Here is a 25415-nt window from a genome sequence, read left to right on the forward strand (position 1 = left end):
TATGTATAGCATGGCATCGAAGCTAATAAAATTTTGCATTATTAATCACCACATACTTCCTTTTCTAAAAAAATCACCACATACTTAGATGAAAAACCACAATCGAGATCGGCAAAGAAGGAAATCACCTTGGGCAGCTCAGCGGGGGGGGGGGGGACACATCCTCGAAGGGGGAAAACTGCTCCTGCAGTGCCACGGGGGCTGTAACCTCAAACGGGGCGTTGACCATCTCAGTAGTGGCCGTGAGCGTATCTGGGGTCGGCTCGGTGGTTGCCTCCATCTTCTTGGAGCTCTCTGTCTCGTGGGGATCAGCCTCCCGCGTCTGCTCCAATATCGGCAGATCTTTGCCTGGTTCTCCTTGGTCCATCATGAAACTGACGAATACTAGGAGACCACTGAAAGGAAAACACAATCGCAATGACAATGAAACAAAAAAGAGAGTGAGGATCGGTTACTGCTTTGCAAAAGTTCTTTTTTTTCTCTGAACGAAAATATACCAACATCACGGATCCGCTTACCTTCCCTTCGTTCGGAGAGAAGAACAGTGGCAGATGCGAGTGTTGCCTTTCTTGAAGACGGTGAGGGAGAAGGGGATTCAGCGAAGAGTGAAATGATGGTTGCTTCGTCCGTCAAACTTAGACTGCGGGGAGGTGGGGTTTTGTGATACGACGGCTCGTTACTGCCGCGCTACGACCGGGGTGACTCTCCGCCTGCATACTGCCTTCTAATTTGGTGGATGGCATTTGGGCCCGCGCGCTGCATGGCCCGCATGTCGGTGAACAAAAGTATAACGGCATTCAGTAGAGGGAGACGTTTCAATGACCTAGGAGGAGCCAGAAGCGGTAGAGTGTCTCCACTGTACTAGTAGTAATTGTTTTTCTGGGTAGCTGTAGAGTGTCTCCACTGTACTAGTAGTAATTGTTTCTCTGGGCCCAAGACAAAACAGCCCATCCACACTAGTAAATAGTAAAATCAATTCAAAAGCCCATATATTTACTGAATGAGAGGCGCTACCCACACCCAGCACACCGCCCCCCCCCAAAAAACCTGGGTGCTCTTCTTCCTCCTCGCTCCCACCCACCTCACGTCAGCTCGCTCCACTCGTACCCCCAAATTCCTCACCTCACTCCTACAGAAAACCCCAGCTCCCCTTCTTCCTCACTCCTACAGAAAACCCCCAGCTCCCCTTCTTCTTCGCTCGCACTACAACTAGGCTCGTCATTCGTTACTCTGCTCAAATCCGTGAGCGCGACGCGACGCCCTCGAGGAAAATGGAGTCGGCTGACCCCAGCGCCAAGAAGATGAGGCTCCCGCCAGCGGCGACGCCTGTTGTAGATCCCGCACCCGGCAGCGCGGGGAGAAGCGGCGACCCCGCCCCCACCGGATCCCAGGAACCCGTAGAATCTCGGGTGGACCGCATCAGCGATCTCCCGGACGCCGTCCTTGGGGAGATCATCTCGCTTCTCCCCACCAAGGATTGCTGCCGCACCCAAGTCCTCTCAATTCGGTGGCGCCCTCTATGGGCGCCGTGCCCCTTAATCTCGACTGTCGTCAGCTATCTCTCTTCAATGATTTTGAAATCCCCAGAGCCATCATCTCCTCCCACCAGGGCTCCGTTCAAAGCCTCTGCATCCCGTCATGCTACCTGAGCAAGCATACCATGCCCTGCACGGTGGACGCCTGGCTGAAATCCCCTGAATTCACAGAACTACAGCTGCTTGAGTTCTACTATTCCCCTGGAAATCACATACCACATACCGAACGCCATGAACTTGTGCCCTCAGCACCGATGTCCATCTCGCGGTTTTCGTCCTCTCTCCACACCGCCACCTTTGCGCTGTGCTACCTACCAGACAATCTGGTACTAAACCTTCGACTCCCATTTCTCAAGAAACTTTCACTTGTGCGGGTTCGTATATCGGAGGCCTCATTGCACAACATCATCCACTCCAGTTGCCCTGCGCTGGAGTGCTTGGTGCTTGTTTTCACAGTTAGAATCGGTTGTCTCCAAATAAAGTCGCCTAACCTTGTAAGAATTGGAATTTCTTTTGACGGAAGGCAGCTCATCATCCAAGATGCCCCTTCACTTCAAAGGTTGATCCTTGATTCTAGTTATTCACCGTTGCAAATAACCGTCCTCTCTGCGCCTAAACTGGAGACCTTGGGTGTAATACATGATCTCTGTGCTCATTTCAATATGGTGTTTGGCTCCACAGTTCTTCAGGTACTTTATATTATCATCTACACTTGTAACCATAAGCTGCATTTTAAATTTCTGCGCATAATTTATATATCATCTTGGAGTACACATTTTGTACTAATATTATGTTCTATGCTCAATGAAGAGTTTCTCCATGGATGGCCTATCAATGGTGCTGGATTCTGTCAAGATCTTATATATCCAAATGAATAGTTTTGATCTGAACAAGATTATTGGCTTGCTGCAATGCTTTCCATGTCTGGAGAAGTTGTATATAAAGGTGATAATTTCACGCACATTGGAAGCCCGCATATAGTGTACTAGAATTAACCGTTCAGCTGTTGCTCTTTCGACACTCTTCTTTTAGACCTTAACTGTTTTCAATCTTCATGTCTATTTAGGCAACAGGACGGGGTAAGAAAGTTATAACCAATCGGTGGATTCGTAAGCATCGGGATTTTCTCACTTCTCATGAGATTCGATTGAAGACAATAACGCTAGAACGATATGTAGCCAACCGTGCAAACACAAGATTTGTCACATTCTTCCTGCTGAATGCGAGGTTACTATTGTCCATCAGGCTTAAGTTTATCAGCAGCATGGTTTTGACGGATGGGTATGTCGAAGAGCAAAAAAAGGAGTTTCAGGTGGGCAAAAGAGCTTCTGAACGTGCCGGGCTTCTATTTACAACATATTGTGGTCATAATCCAGTAAATTTTACGACCCAGGATGTTCATTCTATGGACCTGACCGATCCATTTGACTGTGACTGCCGAAAACAGTGCTGGAGTTAGATGTTGTTGCCCTTTTCAATCTGGTTTTTTTTGTAAACCTGATGAACAATTAACCCTCGTGCTTTTGTACATTTGTAAGCTGGAGTTAGATGTTCCTGCCTTTTCAACTCGGCTGTGACTGTCATATTTTCTTTGAAACAAGGCAAATGGCTTGCCATTCGTTTAATTTAGAGTGAAATATTGTACCAAATCCCAACCAAGGGAAATAACATCACTCTCGCCGGCTGCTTGAGCTCACTGTGCATTACAGAAGCCAAGTGATTAGCCCCCACCAGCACCCACAAACTTATTTCGAACTAGCACATCAAATGGGCTGTAAATTTTCATAGGAAAGGCTGCATTGCCGTGACAGATTTGGATTCTGACATTTGGGACCCGCGAGGAAATAGCCTATGCAAGGTGGTGTCGACTTACTAGCTAGTCAACAAACGATTCTGCCTACCAGCCGTTGGATTGACATCCAACATCTGTCGTGTATCTTCTATCTCTTGTCTTCTTCTTCCTCCAGCCGCCCAAACCAAACCACCCCGTCGGCTCCGCCTGCTCCCGCCTCCCATGGCTGGCTGCGCCTCCGCCGCCCTACCATACATACCCTCCAACATTGGCCAGTCCCTCCCTCCATTCCCGCACACGTCCTGTTATTCTCCGGCGACGTCAGCCCCAACACGCACCCGCGCCCGAACCAGTCAACCCTCGTACTCCCCTCCGCCTGCGACTGGACCGGCGCATCTTCAACGGCTCCTGTTTGTTCCGTCCGAGGCCTCGCCGTCGTCCTCCGCCTTGCGGCCTTGGTTCGCTCGCCGTGCGTGGTGCGTCGCCCTCTTGCGTTGTCAATGTTGTCAACAACCGAGAGGAACAAGGAGATGACTGTACGTGGAGAGGATGACAGTAGGCACCCACCAGAGTCATGGCAGTACGCAAGCAAGTGCCTCTATAGTACAAGCCCAAAAATATGGTTCCTCCTAATGGTTAGACATCTGGGGCTCACGCCATTGTCAACGTAGTCAATAAACGAGATAATTACACTACGAGCGGCTGACACCAGGGACCCAGCAAGTCGCGCAGTTTTTTTTGAGGAACAAGCAGTTGTTATTTATACTGGTTTTAGCGACGGATCAGGGTAACAACGGGGCTATGCGGGGGCTGTGGCCCGTCTAGCCAGGGTTTTATTTATGTTTACCACATCATGAGCCCAGTTGTGTTTTTTTCTTGCTGAAAATGGCTAGCCCAGTTCTTTTTTTAAGAAATACCCAAACAAGGACTACTTGCTTTGTCGGCCCTGCTGGGCTGCAAATCTTTCTAGACGAGGAGAGTTTCATTCGGTTTGCCCAGAAATGGGTTGTACATTTTTAAAACACATCAAACCGGGAATTAGTTTCAATTTTTTTCATTACAAGATCTTAAATTCCATTGATTTTTATGCGTGGACAATTATTTGGAATTTATATTTATATAAATTATTTTTCAAAATAGTTTGAATGTGAATTGATATTTCTGGATTAAAAACAGTTGACCGCACTGAAATATGCAAAATTTCGTATACTTTTTAACCGTGGCCACAATATGGGGTGTAATGCTAACAAAAAGAAGATGGGCTCCAAAAAAATTCTTAAGAATTAGCAAATGGGCTGTACATTATTAGAAATAATGGCAGATGGGATGTATGCTGTTTTCCACAGATTTAAGGCTGATTTGTGCGCCTACTACAGGTTGACGCATATGCTTTCATAAAAAAAGGTTGACGCACACGCAACGCCCTGTCAACTTAGTCAACACACGAGAGCAGTCACTGTTGGATGTCAGTCCAACGGCTGTCGTGCTTCTTCAATCTCTGCTCTTCATGCTCCAGCCGCTCAAACAAGCGCCGGCAGGACTGCCTGCTCCCTCCTCCCGCGGCCGGCTATGCTACCGCGCAGGCCTCACGGCCCCACCGTACTCCCATCGCTGGCCTAGCCATCCCTCTACTCACCCACACATGTTGTTATTCTCCGGCGACGGCAGACGAACCAGTAAACCCTCGTACTCCTCCGCGTCGGAAACAACTGCCGAGTATTCCCTGGCTCCGTGTCGTTCCCTTCCTAGGCCTCGCCGTCGTCCTCCGCCCTGGTGCTCTCGGCACGGCCTGGTCAATGTGGTCAATGAACGACATCCATCGGAAGTGGACTGTACGTGGAGAGGCTGACAGCTGGGTCCACGGCCGCACGCAAGGAAATGCCTCCTTATTACGCGCAAAATAATGATTCCTCCACCTGACAGCTAGGACCCACAGGAAGGGCCTCTGTATTTCGCGAAAAAAATGTTTCCCCCGCTGACAGGTCGGACCCACCAGCTATATCTTCGCACGCAAGGAAGTGCCTCCTTATTACGCCCAAAAAATGAATACCCCCTGCTAGCTGGGACCCACCATATTGTTGGGCTGACTTGTGGGCCTACTAAGTTAACGGGACGGAGGGCTTTGTCAACTTAGTCAATACTCCAGTGACCGTATGATGTCCATCCAACGGCCATACTGCTTCTTCAACCTCTGGTCTTCTTGCTCCAGCCGCCCAAAGCAGCGCTGGTCGTGCCGCCTGCTCCTGCCTCCCGTGGCCGGCCGTGCTACCGCGGAGGCCTCACCGCCCCCATACTACTCCCACCACTGGCCAGGCCATCCCTCCACTCACCCACACCGCCTGTTATTCTGTGGCGACGGCAGCCTCACACCGCAGCCGAACCAGTGAACGCTCGTACTCCTCTCCGCGTGGGCATCCACTGCCGCGTCTTGCCCGGCTCCGCGTCATCCCCTTCCTAGGCCTCGCCATCGTCCACCGCCATGGTGCCCTCGGCGCGGCGTGGTCAATGTGGTCAATGACCGTCTTCCATCGGAAGAGTACTGTACGTGGAGAGGCAGACAGCTGGGTCCACGGCAGCCGCAAGGAAGTGCCTCCTTATTACGCGGAAAATAATTATTCCTCCACCTGACAGCGGGGACCCACCGGACGGGCCACCAGTATTGCGAAAAAAATCATTTCCCCCTGACTGCTGGGACCCACCGGACGGGCCACCGTATTTCGCAAACAAAACGTTCCCCCCACTGTCAGCTCGGACCCACCGAAAGTGCCTCCTTATTACGCACAAAAAAATGAATACTCCCCCGGCTAGCTGGGACCCACCTTGGTGGGAGGCTGACTTGTGGGCCTACTAAGTTGACGGGGACGAAGGGCTTTGTCAACTTAGTCAATATGAACGATTCTAGCTCCAGTGACCGTACGATGTCCATCCAACGACCATAGTGCTTCTTCAACCTCTGGTCTTCTTGCTCCAGCCGCCCAAAGCAGCGCCGGTCGTGCCGCATGCTCCTACCTCCTGTGGCCGGCTGTGCTGCCGCAGAGGCCTCACCGCCCCCTACTATTCCCACCGCTGGTCAGGCCCTGCGGCGACGGCAGCCTCACACTGCAGCCGAACCAGTGAACCCCCGTACTGCTCTCCGCGCGGGCTCCCACTGTCGCATCTTCCCCGGCTCCGCGTCGTCCCCTTCCTAGGCCTCACCGTCGTCCACCGCGTGGTGCTCTCCGCGCGGCGTGGTCAACGTGGTCAAGGAATGACTTCCATCGGAAGAGTACTGTACGTGGAGAGGCTGACAGCTGGGTCCACGGCCACAGCCCAGTTTTTTTGTGATTTGCAAAGTAAGACGCTTTGCCAGGCCTGTTGGGCTGCAAATCTTTCAAGACGAGGAGAGCTTTCATTCGGCAAGCCGAGAAAATGGCCCATCAGTAATGAGAAATGGGCTGTACATTTTTAAAACACATCAAACCAGCAATTAGTTTCAAATATCTTTTTTTTCATTTCAAGATTTTAAATACATTAATTTTTATGCGTGGAGAATTTGTTGGATTTTATATTGATATACATTTATTTTTAAAATCAGCTTGAATGTGAGTCGAAATTTTGGGATTAAAAACAGTTCGGACCGCACCGAAATATGCAAAATTTCGTATAATTTTTTAACCGTGGCCACAATATGGGCTGTAATGCTAACAAAAAGAATACGGGCTCCAAAAAAAACCTTAAGAATTAGCAAATGGGCTGTAATTATTAGAAATAATGGCAGATGGGTTGTATGCTGTTTTCCACAGATTTGAGGCTTTCCTAAAAAAAGGTTGACGCACAAGCACTGACTATTGGATGTCCATCCAACGGCCGTCGTGCTTCTTCAATCTCTCCTCTTCCTGCTCCAGCCGCTCAAACAAGCGCCGGTGGGACTGCCTGCTCCCTCCTCCCCGCGGCCGGCTGTGCTGCCGCGCAGGCCTCACCGCCCCACCATACTCCCATCGCTGGCCTAGCCATCCCTCTACTCACCCACACCTGCTGTTATTCTCTGGCGACGGCAGACGAACCAGTAAACCCTCGAACAGTCGTACTCCCCTCCGCGTGGGAAACAACTGCCGAGTCTTCCCTGCCTCCGTGTCGTCCCCTTCCTAGGCCTCGCCGTCGTCCACCGCCGTGGTGCTCTGTAACGACCAAACCTCAAAGGATTTGAGTCTCTGTGCTCACTGTGCTAGTCCCTGGATCGACTCGCTAGCACACACAGTACATATGAATATCAAATAACAAGTGCATCATTTACTACAACGTATATTCCAGAATTTATAAAATATTACAAACTGAATAGCACATGGGTAACTTATTCAATAATAACAGCGGAAAGGTAGCAAAATAAACGATGAATCCCATCAATGCCCACTGGCGAAAATGCTGAGTGAAGACTCGCAACCCTACTGTATCTCACTGATCACCTGAATATCCTGCAACATGATAAGTTGCAGCCACAAAGGGTCAATACATTGAATGTATTGGCAAATTACACATAATGATAAAAGCACACCTACATCTACCTGCAAAGTATGACAAACAAAACACTCAAGTTGGTTTCGCGTAAAACTACCTTCACCTACCTCCACGACACAGGCAAGGTGCAAACAACACAGATGATAAAGATCTTCAAGATGTCTCAAGTGCGCTCAGTACTCGCGCATTCTCTAGGGACAATAGAGCGCTTAGCCACTGACGCATTCACGTGAGAAAAAGCCCGGACAACCCAAGTGCTCTCAGTCATGGCACATTCTCTAGGGACAATAGAGCGCTCAGCCATTGACGCATTCACCTGAGAAAAAGTCCCGAGCCTACAGCTATAAAGACTCACCACTTCCATGCACCACTCGACACATACCCACGTCTACCATAGCAAATCCAAGCATACACTTAAACAATGCAAACAGGACACGCACATGGCGACAAGCAATATAAGAGTCATACCAAGCATATAACATATCATAACAGTGCACAATAGACATATAGGATGAGCATAATCAAAAGTGCAACTTGCCTTGATTGGTGTTGAAGTACTCTAACAATTAATTCCGATCCGCTTCACACTCCGGACAATCTATACAATTAACGAAGGCACCGATAAATAAACCGTAACTCGCACAACAATCACAATAAAGCCAACAACAATGAATTCAAATAAAAACTTAGATAACAGAACATAACATTAGGTATGTATTATCTACATGCTAGTACGATCAAAAAGCAAAAAGAATCAACTCATTTGGATCTACGGTTTAAAAGATATGGCCCCCGGAAGATTAAATTCAAATTTGAACAGTGCAAAAGTTTGAAACTTTGGTTCTACTAGATGCTCCTGGTCAATATGAACAAAAAACACTAGATCTAATCTTGGCCATTGGATGGGGATCGGACGGTGCAAGGCGACTCACCGGAGAGACAGGGCTCGATGGCCGCCGGACTTGAAGAAGAACGGCGAGGGCGGCTCGGTAGTGATGTGAGCGACGGCTATAGGGGCCCTCCGGCTACGTAGAGATCACCGACGGATGCAGAATGCCACAGAGATGAATTAGGTGACCTCGGAGACGATTGGGGCTTGCTCCTGTGGTGACAGTGACCAGCTGGAGCGGAGCTGCCTCCATGAAGCTTCGGGCTGAGGTCCTAGGGCTCGATGTGGTGTCTCCCTGCGCAGAATAAGAGATGAGGGAGATAGAGGAGACCAAGGCGAATCTAACCATAGGGGAAGGAGGTGTTGGGAACTTACAAACACGACGGAATCGACCAGCGGGGCGCTCCTGCAGCGGCGAACTCCGGCGAGATCCGACCGGTCCGTACGGGAAAGATAGGGCACGGGAGATCTCCGTATTGCGAAAAATTGGACGAGTTGGAGGTGCTGGATATTTATGAGAAGTCGGCCGTGGACGAGAGGTGTAGAGTCGATCGATTCGATCCTGACTTGTTCATGTGCTACAGTCCGTGACCAGCACGTCTCGGGGAAGAAGATGACGGGTGGGGTTGGGGTGTCAGTGGCAGCGGGTAGAGGAAAAAAATGAAATGGGAAAGGCCTGCGGTGCTGGGCTGCTCGCTGCTGTTGCTGGGCCGCTTTGCTGGCTGAGCGCGCGCGCGCGCGAAGCCCCGGTTGGGCCACTGTGCAGGCCGTCTGCACAGTGCGACTGGTTTTTTTTAAACCTAGCTACAGAGATAATGAAAGCTCAAAACAAATACTAAACTGAAAATATAAAATAATAGAAACACATAGTAAAATATTATATCTATATTAGAAAACAGTGAACATTTTTTACAACACAAATGAACTAAAGACAAAATAATTATGCAATACAAGCATATAAAGAGCATTATAATACAACTATAAAATAATTTTGAGTTTTAACAACTCCAAAAGTTTTAAATCATAGAAGAATTTATATAGGACCAATCAACACAAGCAAGTTTTTAATTACTCCTATTTAAATAATTAGCATTCCAAAATTCAAAATTTTGGGATGTTACAAATCTACCACCCTTAAAATGAATCTCGTCCTCAAGATTCGAAGAGGCTAGAAAGAAAATGCTAGGGTTGAGGTTCTCCTTGAATATCCTTCGTTCATCCGAGAGTGCGGTGTGCTACCACCCTTAGTATAAGAGTCACTGGGTCTTAAAGAATCTTACTCCTTCGAGAATATCATTCATATGTATGCACAACACTCCTTTGAGATCTTGAATTCCATATCAAAAGAGTGGTATTCCATTAACTCAACCTTCATGGTTGACAGGTCTTGCGCCTATACTAAACAAAATCGATTCTCTCATGGTGGTCATCAAGAATGGTTCCTGCAGAAACGGGTCTTGGCTTATTCTCACCGTATAACCTACTATTGGCAATGACTGCCTTCTACAAGGGTCAAACATCATACCATTCCAAGGTTCAGGCTTGACAACGTCGTCACTCTACTATAGGTAAGTCACTCTAGATTACCATCCCACATAGCAAGAGCGAATAATAAGAGTAAGTCGGCATGGTGATCAATCCATTCAGCACCCAAATCATTACCTTGTATATGGTCTAGAAAATCTCGCATTCTAACACTCGGGCATCCTCACAAGCATTGCAGAAATTTCTCTTCACGAACTGGGTTCGGATAGATCCATTGGTTCTGCATGCCAAACAAAACATCTATCGTTCCCTTCAACTCTCAGGTTTGCGTCAACTACTATAAAACATATGCTGATGAATTGTAGCTTCCTCCAGGGTTCTTCCTTCAGCAAATTGTGCTTGCTTTTTTCATGGATCCTGGCTTATGTGGTTAAACTTGAACTCATCACTGGGTTGCAGCATAGATTAGGATATAGACAGAATAAAGATCTAAGGGGAAAACACTACCCATATGCTCATGCTAGCAACAAAAACTCCAGCAACAAAAACCAAACACTATATTCACACAATTCACACAAGTCATCCAAACTATCCTAAAGTAATCACATCAAAAGAGCACATATGATCAATCAAAGCACCCAACTGCATAATACAAACAATCCACGAAATATGACAACACGGAAAGCAATGACCAAGCAAACATATAACATATAACACAACACAAACAAAACCTACAGGTAAGGTCATATCCACAAGAGATATGATCTCATCATACTACCGCAAATCGTTTATCGAACACAACTTAGGAATGGTGGTCTGCCAACTAAACTCCTTAAGTAACACTAATATAATTTCAGGGGTCATCTATATTTGAAATGAAAAGATATGAGTATGAGAGTATGAACTAACAAGTAGACAACAAGTTGTAAAGTAAGTTTTCACTCCTATAGCTTTTCTAATCCATTTTCTAGGGTCACGACTTACAGTCAACACACTGCTCTGATACCATCTGTAACGACCAAACCTCGAAGGATTTGAGTCTCTGTGCTCACTTTGCTAGTCCCTGGATCGACTCGCTAGCACATACAGTACATATGAATATCAAATAACAAGTGCATCATTTACTACAACGTATATTCCAGAATTTATAAAATATTACAAACTGAATAGCACATGGGTAACTTATTCAATAATAACAGCGGAAAGGTAGCAAAATAAACGATGAATCCCATCAATGCCCACTGGCGAAAATGCTGAGTGAAGACTCGCAACCCTACTGTATCTCACTGATCACCTGAATATCCTGCAACATGATAAGTTGCAGCCACAAAGGGTCAATACATTGAATGTATTGGCAAATTACACATAATGATAAAGCACACCTACATCTACCTGCAAAGTATGACAAACAAAACACTCAAGTTGGTTTCGCGTAAAACTATCTTCACCTACCTCCACGACACAGGCAAGGTGCAAACAACACAGATGATAAAGATCTTCAAGATGTCTCAAGTGCGCTCAGTCCTGGCGCATTCTCTAGGGACAATAGAGCGCTCAGCCAGTGACGCATTCACTTGAGAAAAAGCCCCGACAACCCAAGTGCGCTCAGTCATGGCGCATTCTCTAGGGATAATAGAGCGCTCAGCCATTGACGCATTCACCCGAGAAAAAGTCCCGAGCCTATAGCTATAAAGACTCACCACTTCCATGCACCACTCGACACATACCCACGTCTACCATAGCAAATCCAAGCATACACTTAAACAATGCAAACAGGACACGCACATGGCGACAAGCAATATAAGAGTCATACCAAGCATATAACATATCCTAACAATGCACAACAGACATATAGGATGAGCATAATCAAAAGTGCAACTTGCCTTGAGCGGTGTTGAAGTACTCTAACGATTAATTCCGATCCGCTTCACACTCCGGACAATCTATACGATTAACGAAGGCACCGATAAATAAACCGTAACTCGCACAACAATCACAATAAAGCCAACAACAATGAATTCAAATAAAAACTTAGATAACAGAACATAACATTAGGTATCTATTATCTACATGCTAGTACGATCAAAATGCAAAAAGAATCAACTCATTTGGATCTACGGTTTAAAAGATATGGCCTCCGGAAGATTAAATTCAAATTTAAACAAATTCAAATTTGAACAGTGCAAAAGGTTGAAACTTTGGTTCTACTAGATGCTCCTGGTCAATATGAGTACACGGGAAAAAGAATCATCTAAATTGGAGTTATAGACTAAAAGATATACTTAAATGAAATTTTGGTATGAAATCTGCCCAAAATAAATTATGCTAAAACAAATTTCTGGAAGAACTGATGCGGCTACTGTGGATGTGCCACGAGGCGGGTTTCTACTGGCTTTTACCTGTCCGCTGGGATGCTTAAACGGTGAACGGCCACAACATAGAGAAAAACGGTTCGACAGAAGAAACAAAAAACACCAGATCTAATCTTGGCCATTGGATGGGGATCGGACGGTGCAAGGCGACTCACCGGAGAGACAGGGCTCGATGGCCGCCGGACTTGGAGAAGAACGGCGAGGGCGGGTCGGTAGTGATGTGAGCGACGGCTACAGGGGCCCTCCGGCTACGTAGAGATCACCGACGGATGCAGAACGCCACAGAGATGAATTAGGTGACCTCGGAGACGATTGGGGCTTGCTCCTGTGGTGACAGTGACCGGCTGGAGCGGAGCTGCCTCCATGAAGCTTCGGGCTGAGGTCCTAGGGCTCGATGTGGTGTCTCCCTGCGCAGAATAAGTGATGAGGGAGATAGAGGAGACCAAGGCGAATCTAACCATAGGGGAAGGAGGTGTTGGGAACTTACAAACGCGACGGAATCGACCAGCGGGGCGCTCCTGCAGCGGCGAACTCCGGCGAGATCCGACCGGTCCGTACGGGAAAGATAGGGCACGGGAGATCTCCGTTTTGCGAAAAATCGGACAAGTTGGAGGTGCTGGATATTTATGAGAAGTCGGCCGTGGACGAGAGGTGTAGAGTCGATCGATTCGATCCTGACTTGTTCATGTGCTGCAGTCCGTGACCAGCACGTCTCGGGGAAGATGATGACGGGTGGGGTTGGGGTGTCAGTGGCAGCGGGTAGAGGAAAAAGATGAAATGGGAAAGGCCTACGGTGCTGGGCTGCTCGCTGCTGTTGCTGGGCCTGTCTGCTGGCTGAGCGCGCGCGCGCGCGAAGCCCCGGTTGGGCCACTGTGCAGGCCGTCTGCACAGTGCGACTGTTTTTTTAAACCTAGCTACACAGATAATTAAAGCTCAAAACAAATACTAAACTGAAAATATAAAATAACAGAAACACACAGTAAAATATTATATCTATATTAGAAAACAGTGAACATTTTTTTACAACACAAATGAACTAAAGACAAAACAATTATGCAATACAAGCATATAAAGAGCATTATAATACAACTATAAAATAATTTTGAGTTTTAACAAATCCAAAAGTTTTAAATCATAGAAGAATTTATATAGGACCAATCAACACAAGCAAGTTATTAATTACTCCTATTTAAATAATTAACATTCCAAAATTCAAAATTTTGGGATGTTACATGCGCTCGTCGCGGCGTGGTCAATGTGGTCAACGTCCGACTTACATCGGAAGAGTACTGTGCGTGGAGACGCTGACAGCTGTGTCCACGGCCGCAGCAAGGATGTGCCTCCTTAATACGCGCAAAATAATTATTCCTCCACCTGACAGCGGGGACCCACCGGACGGGCCACCGTATTTCGCGAAAAAAACGTTTCCCCCCTTACTGCTGGGACCCACCAGCTACACCTTCACACGCAAGGAAGTGCGTCCGGGCAATAAAACAAAACGATTCGCCCCCTGACTGCTGGGACCCACCAGCTACATCTTCGCACGCAAGGAAGTGCGTGACAGTCGGGACCCACCTGGTCGAAGCGTACGTAGCGTTGTCATTCTGGTCGCGAACGTGTACGTACATATATACTGGTGGATGTAGAGGCGCGCACGTGTCGTAGTAGAGGCGCGCACGTAGCATGTACACGTACGTACAGCGGCCAGGGTGCAAGAAAGAAAATACGGCCACGTATGTGTACATACGGGCAGGGTCTCGAACGCCTACTCGCGCATACGTACGGCGAGGGCTCGTTGACATGGCTGGGTCGGAACGGAGAAACAACATCGTCGTCATGTTCATGGGGAGGCAACGGAATGCGTTGTGTTCATGGGGAGGCAACGGAATGCGTCGTGTTCATCGGGAGGCAACGGAACGCGTGGGAGCCAACCGGCTGGGTCGGAACGGAATGCGTAGTCGTGTTCATCGGGAGGGCTTGGACGGAACAGGCGATGGAAACGAGGCCTGGCGTACCGCAGAACGGAGGAAACGGCCTTGTGTTCGACCGGCCACGTTCGAAACGGGATCATGTTCATCGGGAGGGGTCTGGCGTACCACAAAACGGAGGAAACGGACCTCCTACGGTCGAAACGGGGGTCCTGTTGATCAGGAGGGGTGTGGCGTACCGCAAAACGGAGGAAACGGACCTCCTACGGTCGAAACGGGGGTCCTGTTGATCGGGAGGGGTGTGGCGTACCGCAAAACGGACGAAACGGACCTCCTACGGTCGACACGGGGGTCCTGTTGATCGGGAGGGGTGTGGCGTACCGCAAAACGGACGAAACGGACCTCCTACGGTCGAAACGGGGGTGCTGTTCATCGGGAGGGGTGTGGCGTACCGCAAAACGGGACTCCATGGGATACTGTTCATCTCCACCGTCGACCTCCTCCAGCCTCCACGGGCTACCGTCGACCTCCTCCAACCTCCACGGGCTCCTGTTCATCCAGCCTCCACCGCGTGCTACTCCACCGGCTACTGTTCAACCACCCCTCCACGGGCACCCCTCCACCGTCTACTGTTCATCCAGCCCTCCACACCACGGGGTCCTGTTCAACCACCCCTCCACGGGCACCCCTCCATCGTCTACTGTTCATCCAGCCCTCCACACCACGGGGTCCTGTTCAACCACCCCTCCACGGGCACCCCTCCACCGTCTACTGTTCATCCAGCCCTCCACACCACGGAGTCCTGTTCATCCAGAGGCAACGCCACCGCTCACTGTTCATCCAACCCCCCCCCCCCCCCGCAACGCCACTATTCATCCCAGAGGCAGCATCGATCGGCTTCAGTTAGCACCAGTAGCGAAGGAATCGCTCGATCGGGTTCAGTTAATAGCCATCGATCGATCGCTCGGGTTCAGTAACGCGTAGCCTGCAGTGCAATCGCTCGGGTTCAGTTAGAGCCAACGCCTCGCACACACGCGCGTACGTGTACGAGAGAAACGCGCATCGCTCGGCCCCCGACCTCCCACCGTAACCGGGAACTCCCCGAAATTTTCCTCGCCCTCGCTTCTACCATGGTTTTTTCCGTCATGGACGGCCCAAAGAATGTCATGCAGTTGCGTCTCCGGCCCGCCCAGGACGAAAAGCCCATTTTCTGTCATGATTTTTTTCATAGAAGTAGGAGCCCACCACATCTATGATTATACCAGGTTTTGTCACAATTATCGTCATAGAAGTGTCATATGTATGACAGAAAAAAATTTCGTTCGGCCCAAAATGTCACGGATGTGTCTTTTTTTTGTAGTGAATAGTTCACATCACCATGTGATTAATACCCATAGTTCACATCGTCATGTGACCAACACCCAAAGGTTTTACTAGAGTCAATAATCTAGTTCACATCGCTATGTGATTAACACCTAAAGAGTACTAAGGTGTAATCATGATTTGCTTGTGAGAGAAGTTTAGTCAACGGGTCTGCCATATTCAGATCCGTATGTATTTTGCAAATTTCTATGTCAACAATGCTCTGCACGGAGCTACTCTAGCTAATTGCTCCTACTTTCAATATGTATCCAGATTGAGACTTAGAGTCATCTAGATCAGTGTCAAAACTTGCATCGACGCAACCCTTTACGACGAACCTTTTGTCACCTCCATAATCGAGAAACATATCCTTATTCCACTAAGAATAATTTTGACCGCTGTCCAGTGATCTACACCTAGATCACTATTGTACTCCCTTGCCAAAATCAGTGTAGGGTATACAATAGATCTGGTACACAGCATGGCATACTTTATAGAACCTATGGCTGAGGCATAGGGAATGACTTTGATTCTCTTTCTATCTTCTGCCGTGGTCGGGCTTTGAGTCTTACTCAATTTGACACCTTGTAACACAGGTAAGAACTCTTTCTTTGACTATTCCATTTTGAACTACTTCAAAATCTTGTCAAGGTATGTACTCATTGAAAAAACTTATCAAGCGTCTTGATCTATCTCTATAGATCTTGATGCTCAATATATAAGCAGCATCACCGAGGTCTTTCTTTGAAAAACTCCTTTCAAACACTCCTTTATGCTTTGGAGAATAATTCTACATTATTTCCGATCAACAATATGTCATTCACATATACTTATCAGAAATGCTGTAGTGCTCCCACTCACTTTCTTGTAAATACAGGCTTCACCGCAAGTCTGTATAAAACTATATGCTTTGATCAACTTATCAAAGCGTATATTCCAACTCCGAGATTCTTACACCAGTCCATAGATGGATCGCCGGAGCTTGCATATTTTGTTAGCACCTTTAGGATTGACAAAACCTTCTGGTTGCATCATATACAACTCTTCTTTAATAAATCCATTTAAGGATTGCAGTTTTTGTTATCCATTTGCGAGATTTCATAAAATGCGGCAATTGCTAACATGATTCGGACAGACTTAAGCATAGATACGAGTGAGAAACTCTCATCGTAGTCAACACCTTGAACTTTGTCAAAAACCTTTTTCGACAAGTCTAGCTTTGTAGATAGTAACAATACTATCAACGTCCGTCTTCCTCTTGAAGATCCATTTATTTTCTATGGCTTGCCGATCATTGGGCAAGTGAACCAAAGTCCATACTTTGTTCTCATACATGGATCTCATCTCAGATTTCATGGCCTCAAGCCATTTTGCGGAATCTGGGCTCATCATCGCTTCCTCATAGTTCGTAGGTTCGTCATGGTCAAGTAACATGACCTCCAAAACAGGATTACCGTACCACTCTGGTGCGGATCTCACTCTGGTTTACCTACGAATTTCGGTAGTAACTTGATCTGAAGTTACATGATCATCATCATTAGCTTCCTCACTAATTGGTATAGTAGTCACGGGAACAGATTTCTGTGATGAACTACTTTCCAATAAGGGAGCAGGTACAGTTACCTCATCAAGTTCTACTTTCCTCCCACTCACTTCTTTCGAGAGAAACTCCTTCTCTAGAAAGGATCCATTCTTAGCAACGAATGTCTTGCCTTCGGATCTGTGATAGAAGGTGTACCCAACTGTCTCCTTTGGGTATCCTATGAAGACACATTTCTCCAATTTGGGTTTGAGCTTATCATGATGAAACTTTTTCTTATAAGCATCGCAACCCCAAACTTTAAGAAACGACAACTTTGGTTTCTTGCCAAACCACAGTTCATAAGGTGTCATCTCAACGGATTTAGATGGTGCCCTTTTTAACGTGAATGCAGCTGTCTCTAATGCATAACCCCAAAACGATAGTGGTAGATTGGTAAGAAACATCATAGATCGCATCATATCTAATAAAGTACGGTTATGACGTCCGGACACACCATTACGCTGTGGTGTTCCAGGTGGCGTGAGTTGCGAAACTATTCCACATTGTTTCAAATGAAGACAAAACTCATAACTCAAATATTCTCCTCCACGATTAGATCGTAGAAACTTTATTTTCTTGTTACGATGATTTTCTACTTCACTCTGAAATTATATGAACTTTTCAAATGTTTTAGACTTTATGTTTCATCAAGTAGATATACCCATATCTGCTCAAATCATCTGTGAAGGTCTGAAAATAACGATACCTGCCGTGAGCCTCAATATTCATCGGACCACATACATCAGTATGTATGATTTCCAACAAATCTGTTGCTTGCTCCATTGTTCCAGAGAACGGCGTTTTATTCATCTTGCCCAAGAGGCATGGTTCGCAAGCATCAAGTGATTCGTAATCAAGTGATTCTAAAAGCCCATTAGCATGGAGTTTCTTCATGCGCTTTACACCAATATGACCTAAACGGCAGTGCCACAAATAAGTTGCACTATCATTATTAGCTTTGCATCTTTTGGCTTCAATATTATGAATATGTGTATCACTACGATCGAGATCCAACGAACCATTTTCATTGGGTGTGTAACCATATAAGGTTTTATTCATGTAAAGAGAACAACAATTATTCTCTAACTTAAATGAATAACCGTATTGCAATAAACATGATCAAATCATATTCATGCTCAATGCAAACACCAAATAACACTTATTTAGGTTCAACACTAATCCCGAAAGTATAGGGAGTGTGCGATGATGATCATATCAATCTTGGAACTACTTCCAACACACATCGTCACTTCACCCTTAACTAGTTTCTGTTCATTCTGCAACTCCCGTTTCGAGTTACTACTCTTAGCAACTGAACCAATATCAAATACCGAGGGGTTGCTATAAACACTAGTAAAGTACACATCAATAACATGTATATCAAATATAGCTTTTGTTCACTTTGCCATCCTTCTTATCTGCCAAATACTTGGGGCAGTTCCGCTTCCTGTGACCAGTCTGCTTGCAGTAGAAGCACTCAGTCTCAGGCTTAGGTCCAGACTTGGGTTTCTTCTCCTGAACAGCAACTTGCTTGCTGTTCTTCTTGAAGTTCCCCTTCTTCTTCCCTTTGCCCTTTTCTTGAAACTAGTGATCTTGTTAACCATCAACACTTGATGCTCTTTTCTTGATTTCTACCTTCGCCGATCTCAACATCGCGAAGAGCTCGGGAATTACTTTCATCATCCCTTGCATATTATAGTTCATCACGAAGTTCTACTAACTTGGTGATGGTGACTAGAGAATTCTGTCAATCACTATTTTATCTGGAAGATTAACTCCCACTTGATTCAAGCGATTGTAGTACCCAGACAATCTGAGCATATGCTCACTGCTTGAGCTATTCTCCTCCATCTTGTAGCTATAGAACTTGTTGTATACTTCATATCTCTCAACTCGGGTATTTGCTTTAAATATTAACTTCAACTCCTGGAACATCTCATATGGTCCATGACGTTCAAAATGTCTTTGAAGTCCCGATTCTAGGCCGTAAAGCATGGTGCACTAAACTACCAAGTAGTCATCATATTGAGCTAGGCAAACGTTCATAACGTCTACATCTGCTCCTGCAATAGGTCTGTCACCTAGCGGTGCATCAAGGACATAATTCTTCTGTGCAGCAATGAGGTTAACCCTCAGATCACGGACCAAGTCCGCATCATTGCTACTAACATCTTTCAACTTAGTTTTCTCTAGGAACATATCAAAATAAAACAGGGGAGCAAAACGCGAGCTATTGATCTACAACATAGATATGCTAATACTACCAGGACTAAGTTCATGATAAATTTAAGTTCAATTAATCATATTACTTAAGAACTCCCACTTAGATAGACATCCCTCTAATCCTCTAAGTGATCACGTGATCCAAATCAACTAAACCATGTCCGATCATCACATGAGATGGAGTAGTTTCAATGGTGAACATAACTATGTTGATCATATCTACTATATGATTCACGCTCGACCTTTAGGTCTCAGTGTTCCGAGGCCATATCTGTTATATGCTAGGCTCGTCAAGTTTAACCTGAGTATTCCGCGTGTGCAACTGTTTTGCACCCGTTGTATTTGAACGTAGAGCCTATCACACCCGATCATCACGTGGTGTCTCAGCACGAAGAACTTTCGCAACGGTGCATACTCAGGGAGAACACTTATACCTTGATAATTTAGTGAGAGATCATCTTATAAAGATACCGCCGAACTAAGCAAAATAAGATGTATAAAAGATAAACATCACATGCAATCATAATATGTGACATGATATGGCCATCATCATCTTGTGCCTTTGATCTCCATCTCCAAAGCATCGTCATGATCTCCATCGTCACCGGCATGACACCATGATCTCCATCATCTTGATCTATATCAATGTGTCGTCACATGGTCGTCTCGCCAACTATTGCTCTTGCAACTATTGCTATCGCATAGCGATAAAGTAAAGCAATTATTTGGCACTTGCATCTTATGCAATAAAGAGACAACCATAAGGCTTCTGCCAGTTGCCGATAATTTCAACAAAACATGATCATCTCATACAACAAAATATAGCATCATGCCTTGACCATATCACATCACAACATGCCCTGCAAAAACAAGTTAGACGTCCTCTACTTTGTTGTTGCAAGTTTTACGTGGCTGCTACGGGCTGAGCAAGAACTGTTCTTACCTATGCATCAAAACCACAACGATAGTTTGTCAAGTTGGTGTTGTTTTAACCTTCGCAAGGACCGGGCGTAGCCACACTCAGTTCAACTAGAGTTGGAGAAACTGACACCCGCTAGTCACCTGTGTGCATAGCACGGCGGTAAAATCAGTCTCCCATAAGCGTAGGCGTAATGTCGGTCCGGGCCGCTTCATCCAACAATACCGCCGAACCAAAGTATGACATGCTGGTAAGCAGTATGACTTATATCGCCCACAACTCACTTGTGTTCTACTCGTGCATATAACATCAACGCATAAAACCAGGCTCGGATGCCACTGTTGGGGAACGTAGTGATTTCAAAAAAATTCCTACGCACACGCAAGATCATGGTGATGCATAGCAACGAGAGGGGAGAGTGTTGTCCACGTACCCTCGTAGACCGAAAGCGAAAGCGTTAGCACAACGCGGTTGATGTAGTCGTACGTCTTCACGATCCGACCGATCAAGTACCGAACGCACGACACCTCCGAGTTCAGCACACGTTCAGCCCGATGACGTCCCTCGAACTCCGATCCACCCGAGTGTTGAGGGAGAGTTTCATCAACACGACGGCGTGGTGACGATGATGATGTTCTACCGACGCAGGGCTTCACCTAAGCACCGCTACAGTATTATCGAGGTGGATTATGGTGGAGGGGGGCACCGCACACGGCTAAAAGATCAAACGATCAATTGTTGTCTCTTTGGGGTGCCCCTGCCCCCGTATATAAAGGAGCAAGGGGGGAGGTGCGGCCGGCCAGGGAGGAGGCGCGCCAGGAGGAGTTCTACACCCACCGGGAGTAGGACTCCCTCCCTTCCTTGTTGGAATAGGAGAAGGGGGGAAAGAGGTGGATGAGGAGAAGGAAAGGGGGGCGCCGCCCCCCTCTCCTTGTCCTATTCGGACTAGGGGGGAGGGGCGCGCGGACCTGCCCTGGCCACCTCACCTCTTGTCCACTAAGGCCCACTATGGCCCATTAACCCCCGGGGGGTTCCGGTAACCCCTCCGGTACTCCGGTAGAATCCCGATTTCACCCGGAGCACTTCCGATATCCAAATATAGGCTTCCAATATATCAATCTTCATGTCTCGACCATTTCGAGACTCCTCGTCATGTCCGTGATCACATCCGGGACTCCGAACAACCTTCGGTACATCAAAACATATAAACTCATAATATAACTGTCATCGAAACGTTAAGCGTGCGAACCCTACGGGTTCGAGAACTATGTAGACATGACCGAGACACGTCTCCGGTCAATAACCAATAGCGAAACCTAGATGCTCATATTAGCTCTCACATATTCTACAAGATATTTATCGGTCAGACCGCATAACAACATATGTTGTTCCCTTTGCCATCGGTATGTTACTTGCCCGAGGTTCGATCGTCGGTATCTCAATACCTAGTTCAATCTCATTACCGGCAAGTCTCTTTACTCGTTCTGTAATACATCATCCCGCAACTAACTCATTAGTTACAATGCTTGCAAGGCTTATAGTGATGTGCATTACCGAGTGGGCCCAGAGATACCTCTCCGACAATCGGAGTGACAAATCCTAATCTCGAAATACGCCAGCCCAACAAGTACCTTTGGAGACACCTGTAGAGCACCTTTATAATCACCCATTTATGTTATGACGTTTGGTAGCATACAAAGTGTTCCTCCGGTAAACGGGAGTTGCATAATCTCATAGTCATAGGAACATGTATAAGTCATGAAGAAAGCAATAGCAACATACTAAACGATCAAGTGCTAAGCTAACGGAATGGGTCAAGTCAATCACATCATTCTCCTAATGATGTGATCCCGTTAATCAAATGACAACTCATGTGTATGGCTAGGAAACATAACCATCTTTGATCAACGAGCTAGTCAAGTAGAGGCATACTAGTGACACTATGTTTGTCTATGTATTCACACATGTATTATGTTTCCGGTTAATACAATTCTAGCATGAATAATAAACATTTATCATGATATAAGGAAATAAATAATAACTTTATTATTGCCTCTAGGGCATATTTCCTTCAGAAATCGAGGTGACAAGCAGCAACGATTCTGGCGACGTTGCCGTGCAGGAGCTGACCTTCTTCATAGTTCCGCCAAAGCTGCTGGCCGGGGTTGGGTTCACTAGTACAGTGAGGTACTATACAAACGGTTTTTAACCCCTTCCCGCGACGGCATTTGGAACCGTCGCCAAGTGAGTGTGGGCGATAGGGGGGTCCTTCCCACACGACCCAGAAACCGTCGGGGATATGCCCTCCTGGCACACACGCTCGGCAAAATGAGGTCGTGTGGGACCGGCGAGCACTCAAATACAGAAATACGTACAGTAGTGCTAAAAAAACAATTATACAAGCGAAATCATTTTCGGTCGTAAGTACATCCCACACAGTCAGTCACCGCTAAACGTTTTCGTTCGTATATACATCCCACACAGTCGCTCCAAGATAAACGTTTCTGTTCGCAAGTGCATCACACACAATTTTCCCGGTTAAATCGTTTGTGAGCGCGTTTCCATTGCACACGGTATTAACAATTTATCATTTGCGTTATTGAATGCATCACACACGGTGCCTAGAAGAAACTGTGTATCAAGGGTTGTCCATCACACACAGTTTTTATATGGTAAACGTTTGCGCCAGGTGGCCTAACGCAAACAGTTTTCAAGAGGATGTCGTGTGTGATTGTTCATTAATCTAACACGGTTTATTCGTAGAAACTGTGTGCGTTATTGAATGCATCGCACATGGTGTTTTCTCAATAACTGTTTGCAATAGAAAAACCCAATTAGCAGGCTAATTATCCGATTATTAATAATCCATTTAAGCACACAATATATTTCATTTTCAAAATTGAAATACATTAGAGTACAACATCATATAGCTTCAGCACCCAGCTACCCCATTACACAACTACACCAGCACGAAGTTTCACATGCAACATATATAACCTTTCGAAGTTAGCATCATAGACGGTACATAGACAGATGTATCTCATTTGGAAAACTGCTGAAGCAGAAGGCGAATATTGAGCCTTCATTGATGTTGAAGGTCTTTGTAACTTTAGGCCTATGCATGTGGATGATTGACTGACCATCCTTTTTCCTCTTCAGGAACACTTGAATATTGAACCGTGGGTGTTGTATGAATACCTTCCTCGCCTCCTGACCATACAGGTGGTTTGAGAGGTAATCATCAGTGAACTGCTTTGGAAAGGCCTGAAAACAAGGATGTGCATAAATATCTTTTCTATATTGGAAATGGGGCAAAGGAATAAAAAAGGCAAGGTATAATAGTTAGTACCATCCTGTAGTGAACTGATGTCTTCTTCATTGTGCAGACAAAGATCTTTTTGTTTTTTGTCGCTAATTTCTTTATCCTAACAATCTTTCTGAGTTTCTTGACTTGACTGATATTCATGGACAACTCATTTCGCCATATGCAAAAAGGGTCGAACAGTGGGTCAAAACCTCTGACAGCAGGACCTACATGTGCAAGACCAAATTGTTAAAAACCTAAATATTAGAATGGTTCCTGCAATTGCACAATAATGTGCTATTAGACAACGGACCATGCACGTGCTAACCTCGATTGTAAACCTCAGTGCTTCCCAATGTTTCCCTGCAACACATATAAGGTAGTTAGTCATCAGGTTAAGTAACGGTTCGCATGCTATCAGTAAAATATGTTGATGAAAAATAAGCACATTGCAGATTCATCAGATTAACTCAAGTCACATGAAAAAACCCATTTATCCAAACCAAGCATGATTAAGAACTAGGAAATATAGCACTTGCATATGCTTGTCATGTATTAAGTGCAGCCAAATTCAATTTATTCCTCACATGCACAACATCAAAATTCTACCAACGACGATTGGACATCGCAGTGTAGAATTGAACCAAGCAGTTAGCTAAACACCACAACAAATGAACCAAACATTAACTAAGCACCACATTGCACAATATAACATACTCCTAATAGAAGATCAGATAGTTAACCAAACCAAGCATGCTTAACAACTTGGAAATATAGCAATTGTATTTTTTTATCATGTATTTACTACAGCCAAATTCAATTTATTCCTCACATGGTATACAATAACAGAATGCACCCACAACTATTGAACATCGCATTGCAGAATTGGACGAAACAAAACAGTTAACTAAACACCACAACAAATGAGCCAAACGTTAACTGAGCACCACATTGCACAATATAACATACTCCTAATAGAAGATCAGACAGTTAACCAAACCAAGCATGCTTAACAACATGGAAATATAGCAATTGTATTTTTTTCTCATGTATTTAGTACAGCCAAATCGACTTATTTCTCACATGGTATACAATAACAGAATGCACCCACAATAATTGAACATCGCATTGCAGAATTGAACCAAACAACCAACCGAGTCGCGTCGTCGGCGCGTGAGGCGTCGACGGTGGCCTCGATGGCGAGGTGCTCCTCCAAGATCTGGGGGTCGACATGAATGGCAGCCATCGCGACCTCATCCGCGTGTGCGGCCACGATTTGCTTCTCCGCTGCCAAATGGTCCTTGGGATCCTGGCTATACGGCGCGCACAATGGCTTAGGGAGGCGCTTATTTGGTGGAGGGGTCGGTGATTTGGGCGGAAGGTATCGCGCCGGCGGTCAGGGCATGTGGGATGTGGAAGGAGAAGGAGGATGGGGGTCAGGTGTGGATTACCTGCCTGGATAGGCGAGGCCGAGCAACATGGAGGAGGGTCACCGGCGAGGAGGCGGCGCTGCAAGCAAGGAGTGAAGGT

Source organism: Triticum aestivum, chromosome 4D (genome assembly GCF_018294505.1).
Source record: "Triticum aestivum cultivar Chinese Spring chromosome 4D, IWGSC CS RefSeq v2.1, whole genome shotgun sequence".
Lineage (NCBI taxonomy): Eukaryota > Viridiplantae > Streptophyta > Magnoliopsida > Poales > Poaceae > Triticum > Triticum aestivum.